Below are 17,868 nucleotides of genomic sequence, written 5' to 3' on the forward strand. Positions count from 1 at the left end.
AACGCTTTAAAGACATATTTCAATGGAAAGAGAGGCGGCAAACAAAAAATAACCACAGACCGGATATAAAAACAGGTTTAGTAAATGCGATTTCTATATCAAATGCAGCGTAAAGTAACTTTTGGCTATGTAAATTTTAAAATTTTCTCCAGATTATTCCCGTCACCCGGGCCTGCCCCTAAACCGAATCGGGGGGTGTGACCCCTCAAAGTGAAGATCACCCCAAATAACTTCAAAAAACATATCTTCAATGGTAGAGGGGGGCAAACAGAAAAGCCACAGCAGCCGGATTTAAAAATGCTTGAAAAGCGATTCTTTTCCAAATGCGGGCGAAATGTAACAATAGTTTTGTAAATCTTAAATTTCCCAGTTGTTCCGGGCAACTTCCCTTTACCATAAAACTAAAAGGGCCTGGGGACCCCTCAAAAGGTAGTCCCCAAAAAACCCTTAAAAGACATTTTCCCCAGGGGTTTAGAAAAGGGGGCCAACAAAAAACCAGAGCCGCCGGATTTTAAAACAAGTTGTAATGCATTTCATATCAAATGCACCCGGGTAAATTAGCTTTAAAGCTCGAAAATTTTAAAGTTTCTCCAGTTTAAAAAACCGTCACCCGGGCCCGATCAGGAACCGAACCCCGGCCCAGTTTTCCCCCCAAAAAAAAGTAGATCACAATACACTTAAAAGGGAAAATTTAAAGGGTTTAGGGGAGGGGCAAACAGAAAAGCCACAGAAACCGGATATTAAAACTTTCTTGAAATGCCTTTTCTATATAAAATTTTGCAGCTTTTATGTAACATTATCTCTGAAATCAAAAATTTTTCCCAAAATTGAAAACGTCACCTTTGGCCCCGACCAGGGGGAAAAACCGAATGGGGCCGTGTGACCCCCAGAATTATTTCACACCTTTACCTTCAAAGAAAATACCCCTTAAAGGGAAAAAGGGAAACAGAAAAGCCAAGCAGCCGGAAAATTAAAAAACATGCTGAAAAGCGGGGCAATATCAAATGGGGTTTATAGAACAAGCTCTGTAAATCCTTAAATTTTCCAGTTTTGAAACCGTCCCCCCTGGCCGGACCATTGGGAACCAAAAGGGCATTTTGGGCCCCCCCCTAAAAAATGAAAGATCCACCAAACACTTCAAAGACAAAACTTCAATGGAGGGGGGGAAAAACAAAAAGCCACAGCAGCGGATTTTTTAAAAACCATGCTTGAAATGCGTTTTCCCATATCAAATGCAGGAAAGGGAAACTTTACCCTCTGTAAATTTTAAATTTTCCCCAGTTTAAAAAAACCTCACCCTGGGCCTTTACTGGGAAACCCAAATTTGGAATTGGGGACCCCAAAAATGTAATCCCCAAAAAAATACATTTCAAAGGGGCAATTTTCAAGGGAGAGAGGGGCAAACAAAAAAGCCAAAGCAGCCGGGATTTAAAAAACTTTGTTTTTAAAAGCGTTTCTATATAAAATGCAGATTTGTAGTAACAATGTTGGTAAATCTTAAATTTTCCTCAGTTTGAAAACCGTCACCCGGCCCTGAGCAGTGAACCAATGGGCATTGTAAACCCCCAAAAAAGGGAGATCCCACACAAAACACTTCAAAAAACCAATTTTCATTGGTAGAGGGGGGCCCAAAAAAAAAAACGCCCCACAGCCGGATATAAAAACCCGGGGTTGTAATGCGAATTTCAATATCAAATGCAGCGTATGAAAACATTGCTCGTAAATCTTGAATTTTCCCCAAATTTTTAAACCGGGCCCCCTGGCCTGCCCCATGTACCGAACGGCAGTGGGGACCCCTCAAAATGTAATCCCCCCCTTACACTTGAAAGAAAAAATTTTCAAGGGGTAGGGGGGGCCCAAAAAAAAGAGCCACGCATCGGATTTTAAAAAAAATGTTTTAAAAAAGCGATTTCATATAAAAAAGCAGCGTATAGAAAACAATAGTTCTGAAAAATTTTAAATTTTTCCCCCAAGTTTTGATACCTCCCCCTGGCCGACCGTAAAACTGAATGGGCAGTGTGCCTCCTCAAAATGTAAAATCACCCATACACTTCAAAAGACCTATCTTCAGGGGAAAGAGAGGGGCTAACAAAAAACCCACAGCAGCCGGAAAATTAAAAAAAAGGCTTTTTTAACCCGGTTTCTAAATCAAATGCAGCGTATTAGAAACATTAGCCAAAAAAAATTTTTTAAATTTTTCTCCAGATTTTTTACCGTCCCCCCGGGCCTGACCATTTTTTAAAACCGAATCGGCAGTGTGACCCCGGAAAAATGATCCCCACCATACACTTAAAAGCCCAATCTTAAATTTGGTTAGAGAGGGCCAAACAGAAAACCCACAGCCCAAATTTAAGAAAAGCTTGTAATGGCTTTCATTTTAAAATGAAAGCGTTGTAAAAAATTTTTAGCTCGTAAATTTTAAAATTTTTCTCCAATTGATCCCGTCCCCCGGGCCTGCCCCAGGGGAAGGAACCGCCCCTCGGCAATGGGGGCCCCCAAATGTAGATCACCCCATAAACTTAAAAGGGCGTTTTTTTCAAGGGAGAGGGGGGTTTAAAACCCGAAAGCCACACCCCCGGGATTTTTAAAAAATGCTTTTTTTAATGCGTTTTCAAACCCAAATGCAGCGTAAAGTAACATTAGCTCTGTAAATAAAAAATTTTCTCCAAAAAGTACCGCACCTGCCTGCCCCGTAAACCCGAATGGCAGTGTGCCCCCAAAATAAAGATCACACCAACCCCTTCAAAAAACATTTTCTTCATTTGGTGGAAGGGGGGCAAACGAAAAGCCACACCCGGGCCCGGAAAATTAAAACATGTTTTTGTAATTTCCCAAATTTTTCCCCCCAAAAAGCAGCGAAAAGAAAACATTAGCTCGGGAAACCTAAATTTTCTCCCAGTTTAAAAACCGTCACCCTGGCCTGACTAGTAAACCCGAATCGGAATTTTACCCCTCAAAATTTAAAAATCCCAACAAACACTTCAAAGGGCCTATCTTCAATGGTAGAGAGGGGAACCCAAAAAACCCAAAAAGCCCCCGGGATATTAAAAAAAGCTTGTAATCGGGGTTCTATATCAAATGCAGCTTTTAGTAACGATAGTTCTGAAAATTTTAAATTTTTTCCTTCCAGATTGAACCGTCACCCGGGCCTTAGCTAAAATTAAAACGGCGTGGGACTCCCCCAAAATGAGATCCCCACCATACATTTTCAAAGACCCAATCTTCAGGGGTTTAGAGGGGGCAAAAAAAAAACCAAACAGCACCCCCGGAAAATTTTTAAAACATGCTTGAAATTTCGATTTCCTATATCAAATGCAGCGTAAAGTCCCCTTAGCTCTGAAAAATCTTAAAATTTTTCTCCAAAATTATTACCGTCCCCTGGCTGCCAGTGTACCGAATGGGGAGTGTGACCCCCCCAAAATGTAGATCACCCCATACACTAAAAGGGAAATTTTTAAAGGTAAGAGGGGGCCAAAACCCGAAAAGAAAACAGCGGGCCGGTATTAAAAAAGCGGGTAATGCGTTTTTCTATATCAAAACCCGGGCTTATGTAACATTAGCTCTTTTAAACTTAAATTTCTCCAGATTAAAACCCGTCCCCTTTGGCCTGACCAATAAAATTGGAACCGAAACGGAAAAGTGCCCCCTCAAAATGTAGATCACAAAACCCAACTTAAAAGGCAAATTCTAAAAGGTAGAGGGGGGAAAACAGAAAAACCACAGCCCCCGGGATATTAAAAAAAATGTGGGTAATGCTTTTTAAAAACCCAAAATTTCCCCAGCGTACAGTAACATTTAGCTCGTAAATTTTTAAAATTTTTTCCAGATTGAAAACCGTCCCTTTGGCCTGACCAGTGAACCGAACGGCATTGTGACCCCTCAAAAAATAAATCAAAAACCAAACCACTTAAAAGCAAATCTTCAGGGAAGAGAGGGGAAAAACAGAAAAGCCCCAGAAAGGCCGGAAAATAAAACTGTTGAAATTTGCGATTTTTTACCAAATGCAGCGTATAGTAAAAAATTAGCCAGAAAATTTTAAAATTTTTCCCTCAGATTGATACCGTAAACCCGGGCCGACCAGTAAACCCGAATGGGGATGTGCCCCTTTCCAAAAATGTAAAACACCCTTTACACTTCAAAGAAAAACTTAAAAGGGTTTAGGAGCGGCAAACAGAAAAGCCACAGAAGTGGATTTTTTAAAAAAAATTGGCTTTTGTAAAATTACTTATAAATTACCGAAAAAATATTTAAAAAAAAACCTTGTTTTTTTTTCCCTTCCCCGGGTTTGGGGGGGGAAACCCGGTCCCCCGGGCCCCCTGACCATTAAAACCGAATGGGGCATTTGTTCCCCCCCTCAAAATGTAGATCACCCCAAAATACACTTCAAGAAAATCTTAAAATGTAAGATGGGGGAAAACAGAAAAGCCAAAGCACCGGATATTAAAAAACAGGCTTTTTTTTAAATGGTTTTCCATTTTTAAAAATGAAAGCGAATTTTGGGTTTAAAAAAAAAAAAAAATTAGCTTTTTGTAAATCAAAAAATTTTTCCAGAAAAAAAAAACCGTCACCCGGGCCTGACCAGGGGAACCCCGATCGGAAAGGTAAAAAACCCTAAAAAAAATTTTTTTAAAAGGGGGGGTTTTTTTCCCCCCCAAAAAAAAAAAATTAAAAAAAAACCTTCCAAAAACAAAATTTTTTTTTTAAAAAATTGGTTTAGAGAGGGGCAAACAGAAAAAAAACACAGCAGCCGGATTTTAAAAAAACATGCTTTTATCGTTTTCTAAAATTAAAATGAAAGCGTATGGGTAAAAAATAGCCTGTAAATTTTAAAAATTTTTCCCCAAAAAAGGGGATTTTTTTTTAAACCGGGGTTTCCCCCTGGCCTGACCATTTGACCCCGAATCGGCAGTGGGGGAAACCCCTCAAAAAGTAAAACCCCCCACCCCTTTCAAAGGCAAAATTTTAAAAAGGGGTTTAGAGGGGGGCCAAACAAAAAAGCCAAAACCCACCCGGAAAATTTTAAAACAGGGTAATGCAAATTTTTTATATCAAATGCGGGCGTATGTAACTTTTACCCTCTGTAAATTTTAAATTTTTCCAATTATAACCGTCCCCCCGGGCCCTGACCAGTGAAACCGAATCGGCAGGTAAACCCTAAAAATGAAAGATCACCCCATAGCTTTAAAGACATAATTCAATGGTAGGAGGGGCAAACAGAAAAGCCACAGAAAACCCGGAATTAAAAAAATGGTTATGCAAATTTCTAAATAAAATTCGCGTATATTAACATTAGCCCGAAAATCTTAAAATTTTCCCAGTTTAAATCCCGTCCCCTGGCCTTGACCGGGTGTCCCCAAAGGGGCATTGTGACCCCTCAAAATGTAATCACCCCAATCCCTTAAAAGGGAAATATCTTAATGGAAGGGGGCCAAAAAAAAAAGCCACAGCCCCCCGGATTTTAAAAACATGTTGTAAGCAAATTTTTTTCAAAGGGCCAGCTTGGGTAACATTTAGCTCTTTTAAATCTTAAATTTTCTCCAGATTAAAACCGTCACCTTGGCCTGACCTGGGGAAAGGGAAAACCGGGAAGGCAATGGGAACCCCTCAAAAGTAGTTTCCCCCCATACACTTCAAAGGCTTTTTCAAGGGTAGAGGGGGGGCAAACAAAAAACCACAGCCCCCGGATATTTAAAAAATGCTAGTAAGGCGATTTCTATACCAAAATTTGCGGGTTTACAGAAAACATTACCCTCTGAAATCAAATAATTTTCCCCCCAAAAGGATACCGTCACCTTGGCCGACCAGGGGAACCGAATCGGCATTGGCCCCCTCAGAAAATAGAACCCCCCAAACCCCATTTAAAAGACATATTTTCCGGGGTAAGAGGGGAAAACGGGAAAAGCCACAGCACCCCGGATATTTAAAACATGCTTTAATGCGATTTCTATCCCCAAACAGCGTTTTAGAAAACTTTAGCCCGGGAAATTTTTAAATTTTCTCCAGTTTGATACCGTCCCCCCCAGGCCGACCGGGAAACCCAAAAATCGGCGGGTTTTAAACCCCTTTCAAAATGTAGATCAAAACCATACATTTCCCAAAGACAAAATCTTCAATGGAAAGAGGGGGGGCCAAACAGAAAACCCCCACAGCACCGGAATTAAAAAAACCTTGAATCGATTTCTTAAAAAAAATTAGCTTTAAAAAAAACCCATTAGCTCTGTAAATTTTAAAAATTTTCCCCCAGATTTTTCCCCGCCCAACCCGGCCTACCATGGGAACCCGAATCGGCGTGTGCCCCCTAAAAAGTAGATAAAAACCATACTTTTTTTAAAGACAAAACTTAAAGGGAGGGGAGGGGCAAACAGAAAAGCCACAGCGGGCCAAAAATTTTAAAAAAAACTTGTTATGCGTTTTTAATTTCAAATGCAGCGAATATTAACATTGGGCTCTGTAAATTTTAAATTTCCCAGATTGAAACCGCCACCCTGGTCTGGCCATTAAAAACCAAATGGGCCCAGGAACCCCCTCAAAAGGGAGCCCCAAAACCATACATTTTAAAAGGGACATATCTTCAGTGGTAAGGGGGAAAAACCAAAAAAGCCCCCGCACCCGGGATAAAAATATGCTTTTTTAATGGGGATTTCTATTCAAATGACGTATAGTAACTTTTAACCTGAAAATTTTAAAAATTTTCCCCAAAGTTTGAAACCGCCCACCCTGGCCCCCAAAGGAACCGAATCGGCATTTTTTTCCCCCCAAAAAAAGTAATCGCCCCAAAACCCTTAAAAAGACAAATCTTCAGTGGTAGAGGGGGACAAACAGAAAAGCCACAGAACCCCGGAAAATTAAAAACATGCTTGAAATGCGATTTCTATATCAAATCAGCATTTTTAAAAAACATTAGCTTTTGAAAATTTTTAAATTTTTCTCCAGTTTTATACCGTCCCCCGGGCCCTGAACCAGTGAACCAAAATCGGCAGTGTGAATCCCAAAATGTAAAATCGCACCAACATTTAAAAGGGACTTTCTTCAGGGTAAGAGAGGGGGCAAAAAACAAAAAAGCCACAGCACCGGAAAAAAAAAACATGTTTGTAATGCGGTTTCTATATAAAAATGCAGGAAAAAGGAAACTTTAGCTAAGTAAATTTAAAATTTTCCCCAAAATTATTACCGTCCCCCCTGGCCTGACCAGGAACCGAATGGGTTTAGTGTGCCCCCCCTGAAATTTAGATCAACCTTTACATTTCAAAGACATATTTTCAAATGGTAGAGAGGGTAAAACCCAAAAACCCACATGGCGGATATTAAAAAAAGGCTTTAATGCGTTTTTCTTATCAAATACAGCTTTATATTAACATTAGCTCGCAAATCTTAAATTTCCCCAAAATTTAAACCCACCCCCGGGCCTGACCATTTAAACCCCGCCCGGCGGGGGTTTTACCCCCAGAATATAGATCACCCCAATACATTTAAAAGACAAAACTTCAAGGTAAAAGGGGGAAAAAACCCGAAAACCCAACAGCACCGGATATTAAAAAAATCTTGTAATGGGGAGTTCTATATAAAATTTGCAGCTTTTTAATTTTTAAAACTTTAGTCTGTAAATTTTTAAATTTTTTTCCAATTGATACCGTCACCGGCCCTTTAAACCGTGAACCAAACGCAGTGTGACCCACAAATGAAGATAAAACACCATACATTTCAAAAACAAAATTTTCAAGGGGTAGGAGGGGCAAAACAAAACCACAGCACCCGGATTTTTAAAACATGCTTTTTAATGCGATTTCTGTTTAAAATTTGTTGCGAAAAAAAACTTTAAGCCGGGAAATTTAAAATTTTTCTAAAAATTTTTACCGTCCCCCTTGGCCAACTGGGAAACCGAACGGCGGTGCCCCCTCAAAAGGGTGAACCCACCAAAAACACTTCAAAGACAAATTTAAATGGTAACAGGGGGGGGAAACCCCAAAAAGCCCCCCGCAGCCGGATATTAAAACGTTTGTTAACCCGAGTTCTATATAAAATTTTTTGCAGCGTATAAGAAACCATTAGCTCTTTTAAATCAAAATTTCCCGTTTTAAAAACCGTCCCCCGGCCCCGCCGTGAACCGAATCGGAATTGGGGCCCCCTAAAAAGGGTAGATCACCCCCATACACCCCAAAGACATATCTTAAAGGTTAGATAGGGGAAAACAAAAAAAAGCCACCCCACCCCGGTTAAAAAAAACTTTTGGTAATGGTTTTTAAAATTAAAAAAGGCAGCAAAAATTGGGTAACTTTTAGCTCTGAAAAATTTTAAAAATTTTTCCAGATTAAAACCGTAAACCGGGGGCCCTGACCAGTAAAGGGAATCGGCAGTGTAAACCCCTCAAAAGGGAGATCACAACCATAAAAATTCAAAGACTTTATCTTCAAGGGGTAGAGGGGGGAAAAAACAAAAAAAGCCCACAGCACCCGGATATTAAAACATGTTTTGAAATTTGCTTTTTTACAAATAAAGCAGCGTATGAACAAAAGTTCTGAAAAACTTAAATTTTCCCCCAGATTAAACCCGAAAAACCCTGGTCGCCCAGGGGAACCCCAATCGGCAGTGGGACTCCTCAAAGTAATCGCCACGATACATTTCAAAGACATATCTTAATTTGGTAGAAAGGGGAAAACCCAAAAAGCCCACCCTTTGGGGGTTTATTAAAAATATGCTTGAAATGCTTTTTCTAAAATCTTTTTCGCGAAATAGAAACCATTGCTCTTTAAATCTTAAATTTCCCCCCAAAAGGGAACCGTCCCCATGGCCTGCCAAAGTGGCCCGAATGGGCAGTAAAACACCCCCAAATTTAAAAATCCCAACCAAAACCAACCTTCGAAACAAATATTAAAATTAAAAAATATGGGGGCAAAAAAGAAAAACCCCCCAAAAGCCCCCCCAAAAAACAACAGGGAAAAGCGTTTCTATACAAACAGGGGGAATATTTAACATTAGCCCCTGTAAATTTTAAAATTCCTCAAAAAGAAAACCGGGCCCCCGGCCCTGACCGGGAAAAACCGGGAATCGGCATTTTACCCCTCAAAAGGTAGATCTCCCCAAAAAATATCAAAGACATATTTTCAGTGGTAAAGGGGGGCAAACAGAAAAAGACACAGCACCGGATATTTAAAAAATTTTTTAAAATGGGGTTTTTCTATATAAAATGCAGCGTAAAGTAACATTACTTGTAAATCTTAAATTTTCCAAAATTGATTACCGTCAACATGGCCTGACCAGTGAACCAATCGGCATGTGCCCCTCGAAATAAAACACCCCCCTACACTTCAAAGACAAATTTTCAATGGTAGGGGAGTGGCAAACAGAAAAGCCACAGCAGCCGGATATTAAAACATGCTAGTAATGCGATTTCTATATCAAATGCAGCGTATAGTAACATTAGCTCTGTAAATCTTAAGTTTTCTCCAGATTATTACCGTCACCCTGGCCTGACCAGTGAACCGGATCGGCAGTGTGACCCCTCAAAATGTAGATCACACCATACACTTCAAAGACATATCTTCAATGGTAGAGAGGGGCAAACAGGAAAGCCACAGCAGCCGGATATTAAAACATTCTTGTAATGCGAGTTCTATATCAAATGTAGCGATAGGAAATAGGCGCTTCCGCATAATCGGTATGTGTCGCGCACTAAACTGTTTACGTATGCACCGGTTAACAAAATCGATGTGTTCCGGCACTCGCAGTCAGAAAGGTAAGTTTTATTTCTCAAAATATTCTGTTAAGTACTATTTGTCAACGTATAAACACATGTTCAGTCCAAACTTACGATATCAAAGATTGAATTTAACCCGGATTTTTTAGCGAAGCCATTTGAAATCATTGATTTTAAAGGTGTGTAGTTCTGTTCTGTCATTCTCTATTCATAACTTGTGTTTACACGAATCTTCAAAATGTGCATATTTATGTGGGTTTCATTGGTGAACCAGTGGCGCATGGAAGCTAAATATACTGTTAATGGCAGTTGGTAAGTGGGAATGGTCAATTATTTATGGTTTGTTTTTGGTTTGCAAAATAATCAAAATGTTAGTTTGACAGACGACAACAACAACAACTCGTTATAGTTTGTTTCAAGACATCTAGAAAATAGAATAATAGAATCATTTTGATTTTGTTCGATGATACAAACTGGAGCATATTATGATCTGTTTGTTGGATGATTTTAACATAATGTTTTAACTGAAAATTGTTTTATGGTACTAGAAAAGGGTATTGCAGTTTTTCCCTGAGTACCTATACTTTCGGATAAAATTATTTCGGATGTAATATTTGGCTACTGTAGTATTATGTTTTTTCTTATGTTTGAAAAAATGAGACATGCTGGGCAGTTTTCCTGATTTTATTTTGTTATAAGTTATACATTAAAATAATGTATGTGTCATTAGGATAAAAATAGAGCTGCATTTGGCAACATAGTAAAGATTGGACGATTTTTTTGGGGAGATACCAAGGAGACGCCCCGGTATATCCCGGAACTAAGGGCTGGATACACAACCGGTAGGGGGGCACATGAGTCTAACGACTAGAGTCTCCGAAAGGAGGTACATCAGATAGATACACAATGGAGTGTTTCATATGATAAATTACGTTTTAATTTTATAATTACTTTGTATATTTCAGAAGCTGTGTGTTCACTGTTGGCACATTAAATGATTGACAGCATTGGATAAATAATGCTCTATTGGATAAATACGTAAGAAAATAACATTTCAATATTTAAGGCAAATGATTTATACATTTGAAAGGATATGTAAATTCAAACTATTTTAGATAATTTATAAATGACTGCCTCCTTTGTAAAACAAGATTTTATTTTTATTTTTAAACTGATTGTTACTGTTATACTCAACAGTTAGCATAAGAGAATAAAAAATACATGTGATATCAATGTCTATTTGCGTTTGACCTCCTTTTAAACTGCCATTTTACTAACTTAAATATGGACGTTAAAAAAATTAAAACGGTGGATAGGTAGTTTTAGGTAATAAGGGTCTTAAGTTTTAGATATGAAGATAAAACTATATTTCAGGTAAAGTACATTGGACAGCTGAGATTGTGGTGTGGACAGCTGAGATTGTGTTTTGGACAGCTGAGATTGTGACTTGGACAGCTGAGATTGTGGTGTGGACAGCTGAGATTGGTGTGGACAGCTGAGATTGTGGTGTTGACATCTGAAATTGTGATTTTGACAGCTGAGATTGTGCTGTGGACAGCTAAAATTGTGGTGTGGACTACTGATATTGTGGTGTTGACAACATATTGTGGTGTGCACATGTGATATTGTGGTGTGATGGTTTAAAGTAGCAAAGGTATAAAGCATGTATTATATTATTACATTTCATTATAGTTTGAGAGCTTTTATACTTACCCTGAATTTAACAACACTTAAATCTTCTGCAAAGTACTCTGAGTTCTGTGAAATAGAAAAAGTGGAAACTCCACAGGTCGCTCAACACAACAAAAACAGGCTCGGTTTGATTGAGCCTGTTCATGGACGGTAGTGGAAATGTATGCTACCGTCCACGCCCTCTAGCCCCGGGTTGAGCAGAACTCAACATTTACACATGTTAAAAAGTACAAAAAACAATTTAGAGACACCCGCAGATGTGTTCATACGGCGGTGCACATGAAACCTTCAATGCTACACTAGTGTGTAATTCCATGAAAACGGCGTATGGTCCCCAGAAAGTCACCGATGTCAATTGACTCAGTTGTAATGATTATTTGAAAATTGAATATTTAAAAACATAACACAGGAATTAGCTTTAACTGACTCCAGAAACAACAGTGTTAAACATTCCTGTCTGATGTCTCTCATATGACAAAACTATCTTTTAAAGGTAAATTTCAAAATTTAGTACTGTACATTTCAAGAGTAGAATTATTAACTGAAAATGAAATATATGGCTAACCAAATAAAATGCCAAAGATCTAAAACAAATGAATATTCCATACTAATTATGTTAAGAAAGGATAACTAATAATTTAATTAAATATGTACACAATGTCAGTTTCAGTACAGTTGGTTTTAAAGTCCACATGTGCTAACTTATACAGGGACATTTTTTTTTTTCAATCTGAATAAATATAGGATAGATTGCTTTAGATAAGAAGGGTGTTTAGGTTTTAGGTATGTAGATAAAACTTTATTTCAGGTAAAGAACGTTTGACAGCTTAGATTGTGGTGTGGACAGCTGATATTGTGGTGTGGACAGCTGAGATTGTCATGTGGACTACTTATATTGTGGCTTGCAGAGCTGATATTGTGGTGTGATGGTTTAAAGTACTAAAGGTATTAAGCATGTATTATATTATTACATTTCATTATAGTTTGACTATACAAAGAAGAGCTTTTATACTCACCCTGACTTCAACAACACTTAAATCTTATAAAAAGTACTCAGAGTTCTGTACAAGTCACCGATGTAATTTGACTCAGTCATAGTACTTATTTGATAATTAATTATTTAAAGACATGACACAGGAATAAGCAGTAACCTGAACCTGAAACAACAGTGTTAAACTTTTCTGTCTGATATTATAAACTGATAAGACAGATTATCATGTAAAGGTAAATTTAAAATAGAGCAATAGAATTAAGTGCAATTTAAATATAAGGCTGACTCAAGAGAATGATAAAGATCTGAAACAAATCAATTTTGTATACTAATTTTGTTAAGAAAGGATAGCAATTAAAACAATTTACAGTGTCGTTTCAGTATAGTTGGTTTTTAAGTCTACAACTGTTGTATATTGACAAAATTAACAAAATCATATGTATTACATATATAGAATTTTGAATGCAGCCATATCTTTTAACATTATTATGTAAAAAGATTGTATTCATGTTAATAAGTTGAAACATATATGGGAAATTCAATTTTAAAACCTGTATTAGTGATATGATAAAATTATTGGAAATTAAATACTTTGAATAACTACAAATTTCTGGTTGTAGAACTAAAAAAAATGTTACATTGTAATTAAGTTGCCCAGGACAAAGTTTACAAATAAATTTTATTTGTGTTGTCTTCTTGACAGAGTTACTCTGATCAAACACACAAATGCACCATGATGACAACAAAAATATTTTATTTATTAAAAATGTTTCCAAATATTGAAATGTATGATGTCATTTTAGTGATATACATAATTTATAGCACAAATGACATCTAGTATACAGGCCATGCATGGCAACCTGATATTCCTTTTATGATTTTAAAAAGAAATATCTGATTTATATTAAACCATTGCAAGTCTTGTTCTGGTGAAGGTAACTTCTTCCAATTTTCAGATTTGAATGTTTATTTTTTACTTTTTTTCTTCAAAATTTGGTATTTTTAATTTAGAATGCAGGTTATGAAATTACTCATATCTAATTCTTCAATTGTGAAAAGTAATATTAATTATCACAAAGTAAAATGGTGAAAAGTTTGAGAAATGAAAAACTGATCCTTATGCTAGTGAGATAATTTATAAAACAGTAAAGAAAATAAAATAGATATGCATATTAGAATTAAGAAAGATATTTTGTTTGACTTTAATACAGCTTTTGAGGTACATTAAAAAACTTTTGAATTGCCAAATCATATCAAAAGCAAGAATGAAAAGAATTCAAGTTCAGAAAATAAATAATGATAAAAGAAAAGAAATATATGAGGCCTCTATTATAACAATTAATGAAAGAAAAAGAAAAAAAATTGAAAGTGAAGAAAGAAAAAGTGCAAAGGCATTAAAACTACAAGAAGACATAAGTGTGCATGGGATTGCAAATTGTGAAAAAGAAATAGAACAGAAATTAAATAATATGTCAAACAAAAAGGAGAAACTTAATTATCTAAAAACACAAATCAACAATTTAAAGAACTCTATATTTCTGAATAATAAAACTTTAACACAATTTAGCAAGGCTGGAAAAGTGCTAGGTGTTGAGGAACTGAAAATCAATTTATTACATCTCTTAAAGAAGAAGGAATTACAATCACAAATATCTGACCCTCTGGAATGTGTAGGAAAAGGAATTTATCATGTTTGGACAGAAGAAAATGGAAATGATAAGTCATATTCAGGGAAAATTCTGTCTTTCGACAAAGGAGAATTTAAGGTGATTTTGGCAATTCAGAAATTTATTAACTAATTGCATGTGTTCGTTTAATTTCACTGTCAACAATGAAAGACAATGATAGAGGTTCCTTTATTTTTATCTTTATGCAATTAAACCTGTCATTACCAGTCAGGTAAAAGAGAGAAAACTGTTTAGTACATTTGGCCAAATTACAAAGACAAAATTAAAAGCTGCTAAATGAAGATTTACTATGCTATTGCACAGATTTGATTGGATAGAAGAGCACAAACAATGCTATACTGATGAGCGATACTTTTTTTAAACAAAGTTGTCATTTTCCCCTTAATTTTCATCTTTTTGTGTACATGTTCTTTGAATGGTAGAAGGCTTATAACAAGAACTTGGATACCACACATCTGTTAATTTTTCAATGAACATGATTGTATGAATTCACCACACTATTAACTTAAAAAAACTCTTTTTTCAATAACATTATGCACATTTGGTATTAAGATATTATACTGACAGATATAAACACAGATAATGTTTAGACTCACTTCCCTTGGGACAATGGTTTAATTCTGATGTTGTTTTTAATGGATAAAGATTCTAATCAAATTTTGAGATGTATCAGACATTTGTTTTTTACTGTAAAATAGTAACAGTTTATGTATTTCTTCACCTCAATACCCAATACATTGACTTCAAATAAGTAATTTATCAGTTAATTATATTTCTAGTAAAACTGAGTAATGAATAACCATTCAGATGCTGAATATGTCTTTATATGTGCATCTTATAATGTCTCATTTATTTTTCAGATTAAATATGAAGATCATAGTGTGTTTGATGTAAGCATTGACGAGGTGTGTGAGGACCTGAGAAATGGCACGCTTCAGTTCATTTAGGTATCGTATAAGGGTTATAAGTTGACATTCGGATAACTTAGATAAGCAAGGAAACATCAACAATCCTCAATAGCTACCAGTAAATGTATGACAATAAAGTAGCCAGTGTGTTTTAATAACATTATATCGTTTATCTGCAAAAGTAACACAAGAAAACCAAAATTTATGCGTATTAAATAAATTATTTGAGCCGCGCCGTGAGAAAACCATCATAGTGGCTTTGCGGCCAGCATGGATCCAGACCAGACTGCGCATTCGCGAAGTCTGGTCAGGATCCATGCTGTTTGCTTTCAAAGCCTATTGCAATTAGAGAAACTGTTAGCGAACAGCATGGATCCTGACCAGACTGTGCGGATGCGCAGGCTGGTCTGGATCCATGCTGGTCGCTAACGCATTATGTTCGTTTTATCGTGGTGCGGTTCATTTATAGAAAATCAATTTTTGTTAATTATTTTTGTATATATTTGGTGTTTATTTATTTAGTAAATGTTAATATATTCAATTTCAGATTTATTCCTTACTACCTTCCTGTCAACTATATCTTCCACAGCATGATTCAATCTAGTCCCAATCATTGACTCTGGTTACCTCACCAGATGGTCCGTCCACAGAGTCACAAGCAACAGATACTAAAACTCGGCAAAGTACATGTACTTCAGTCTTCCAGAGGATATTGTTAACAATGATGATTTGATGTCAAAAAGAAAATGTATTTGATTAGCTATATTTCTCTTGTGTCACTTGGGTGTCAAAGGTCATTTTAGAGATTGTCCGGGCTCTAACTTTGCAACGCATAAACGGGCTTAAATGTTTGCCTCAGCTAGACAGTGTTGTGTTGAACTCCCAGTCCTTTTGACCGCTGGCGGGCTCGACATGTTTCCTGTGGGCATTTAGTTTATATTGCATATACTTCAAGTAGATACACATTTTAGAATACCGGTAGATAACCAAATAAGAAAGAAAACATTTTTTTTATTTTACATAGCAAAATTTGGAAAATTTTAACTTCAGCTTTCACTGTTATATTATTATATAATCACTTATGATGAGTATGAATGCAATATAGTCACTGAAGACAATTAATCCCGCATTTTTGTTCATATGAAGATACAATATCTTGTTATCTATTATTGTCAATCATTGGTATGTAAGATTTTTGCCATAGGTTTGAATAGCTGACAAGCATGGTAGAAATTATCATTAACCATTAACGGGCTAAAATTCTATAATTAACTTGTCCATCTTTCAATATGGACAGTATCATTAAATGAAAGAGATGGCTACCAAAACATACTGACTGAATGCAAACAGTGAAGATCTTGATCAGGCTATACGGATGTGCAGGCTGATCAAGATCTACACTGTTCACAAAGGCAGAATCAATCGTGTCCAGCATGATTAGGGTTAAATCCGTTGTTTTTACTGCCTCCTTTTTTGGCTCATTATTGTACAAGTACATATACAGCATTGCTTTTCTAACCATGTAATAATGCATATGATTGGTTTTCAAAATAACGAAGCTCTTTCTCCTCTCTCACCATACTTTAAATAAGTTCAGTTTTAGAAAGTGTTTTGGGGCAAATTATATTCAAATCAATGTAGTCAATGAATGTGTGCAGTTTCAGGTGAATGGCTCAAGCAGTTTTATATCAAATTATATAGGTAATTTTGTCCCCTGTGCATCCTAGAAAGTGTGACATTTTATATGAAGGGAAGTTTTCAACTGTGTTTTATTTTTTCAAACCAAGCATAATTGTAACAGCTTTAATTTTTTTAATTGTAGATAGGGGCAAACAGAAAAGCCACATCACCCGGATATTAAAACATGCTTGTAATGCGATTTCTATATCAAATGCAGCGTATAGTAACATTAGCTCTGTAAATCTTAAATTTTCTCCAGATTGATACCGTCACCTTGGCCTGACCAGTGAAGAGAACCGAATCGGCAATGTGACCCCTCAAAATGTAGATCACACCATACACTTCAAAGGCATATTTTCAATGGTAGAGAGGGGCAAACAGAAAAGCCACAGCACCCGGATATTAAAACATGCTTGTAATGCGATTTCTATACCAAATGCAGCGTACAGTAACATTAGCTCTGTAAATCTTATATTTTCTCCAGATTGATACCGTCACCCTGGCCTGACCAGTGAACCGAATCGGCAGTGTGACCCCTCAGAATATAGATCACACCATACACTTCAAAGACATATCTTCAGTGGTAGAGAGGGGCAAACAGAAAAGCCACAGCAGCCGGATATTAAAACATGCTTGTAATGCCATTTCTATATCAAATGCAGCGTATAGTAACATTAGCTCTGTAAATCTTAAATTTTCTCCAGATTGAAACCGTCACGCTGGCCTGGCCAGTGAACCGAATCGGCAGTGTAACACCTCAAAATGTAGATCGCAACATACACTTCAAAGACATATCTTCAATGGTAGAGAGGGACAAACAAAAAAACCACAGCAGCCGGATATTAAAACATGCTTGTAATGCGATTTCTATATCAAATTTTTAAATGCAGCGTATAGTAACATTAGCTCTGTAAATCTTAAATTTTCTCCAGATTGATACCGTCACCCTGGCGTGACCAGTTAACCGAATCGGCAGTGTGACCCCTCAAAACGTAGATCACACCATAGACTTCAAATACACATCTTCAATGGTAGAGAGGGCAAACAGAAAAGCCACAGCAGCCAGATATTAAAACATGCTTGTAATGCGATTTCTATATCAAATGAAGAGTATAGTAACATTAGCTCTGCAAATCTTAAATTTTCTGCAGATGGATACCGTCACCCTGGCCTGACCAGTGAACCGAATCGGCAGTGTAAGCCCTCAAAATGTAG

The 17,868-nt window shown here is 36.8% G+C and overlaps 1 long non-coding RNA gene across 4 annotated transcripts; it reads left to right on the plus strand.

The window, feature by feature from the left end:
- Positions 1 to 9,627: 9,627 nt before the first annotated feature.
- LOC128559166 (uncharacterized) lies at positions 9,628 to 15,978 on the plus strand. Of its 4 annotated transcripts, XR_008372229.1 has the most exons (6): positions 9,628 to 9,733; positions 10,660 to 10,732; positions 11,069 to 11,348; positions 12,195 to 12,331; positions 14,926 to 15,012; positions 15,521 to 15,978. It is a non-coding gene; the product is annotated as an uncharacterized LOC128559166 (long non-coding RNA). The 4 variants fall into 4 exon arrangements; XR_008372227.1 differs by lacking the exon at positions 14,926 to 15,012 and having other exon boundaries at positions 9,628 to 10,248; XR_008372228.1 differs by lacking the exon at positions 14,926 to 15,012 and having other exon boundaries at positions 9,628 to 10,235.
- Positions 15,979 to 17,868: the final 1,890 nt, after the last annotated feature.

Source organism: Mercenaria mercenaria, chromosome 8, assembly GCF_021730395.1.
Source record: "Mercenaria mercenaria strain notata chromosome 8, MADL_Memer_1, whole genome shotgun sequence".
Lineage (NCBI taxonomy): Eukaryota > Metazoa > Mollusca > Bivalvia > Venerida > Veneridae > Mercenaria > Mercenaria mercenaria.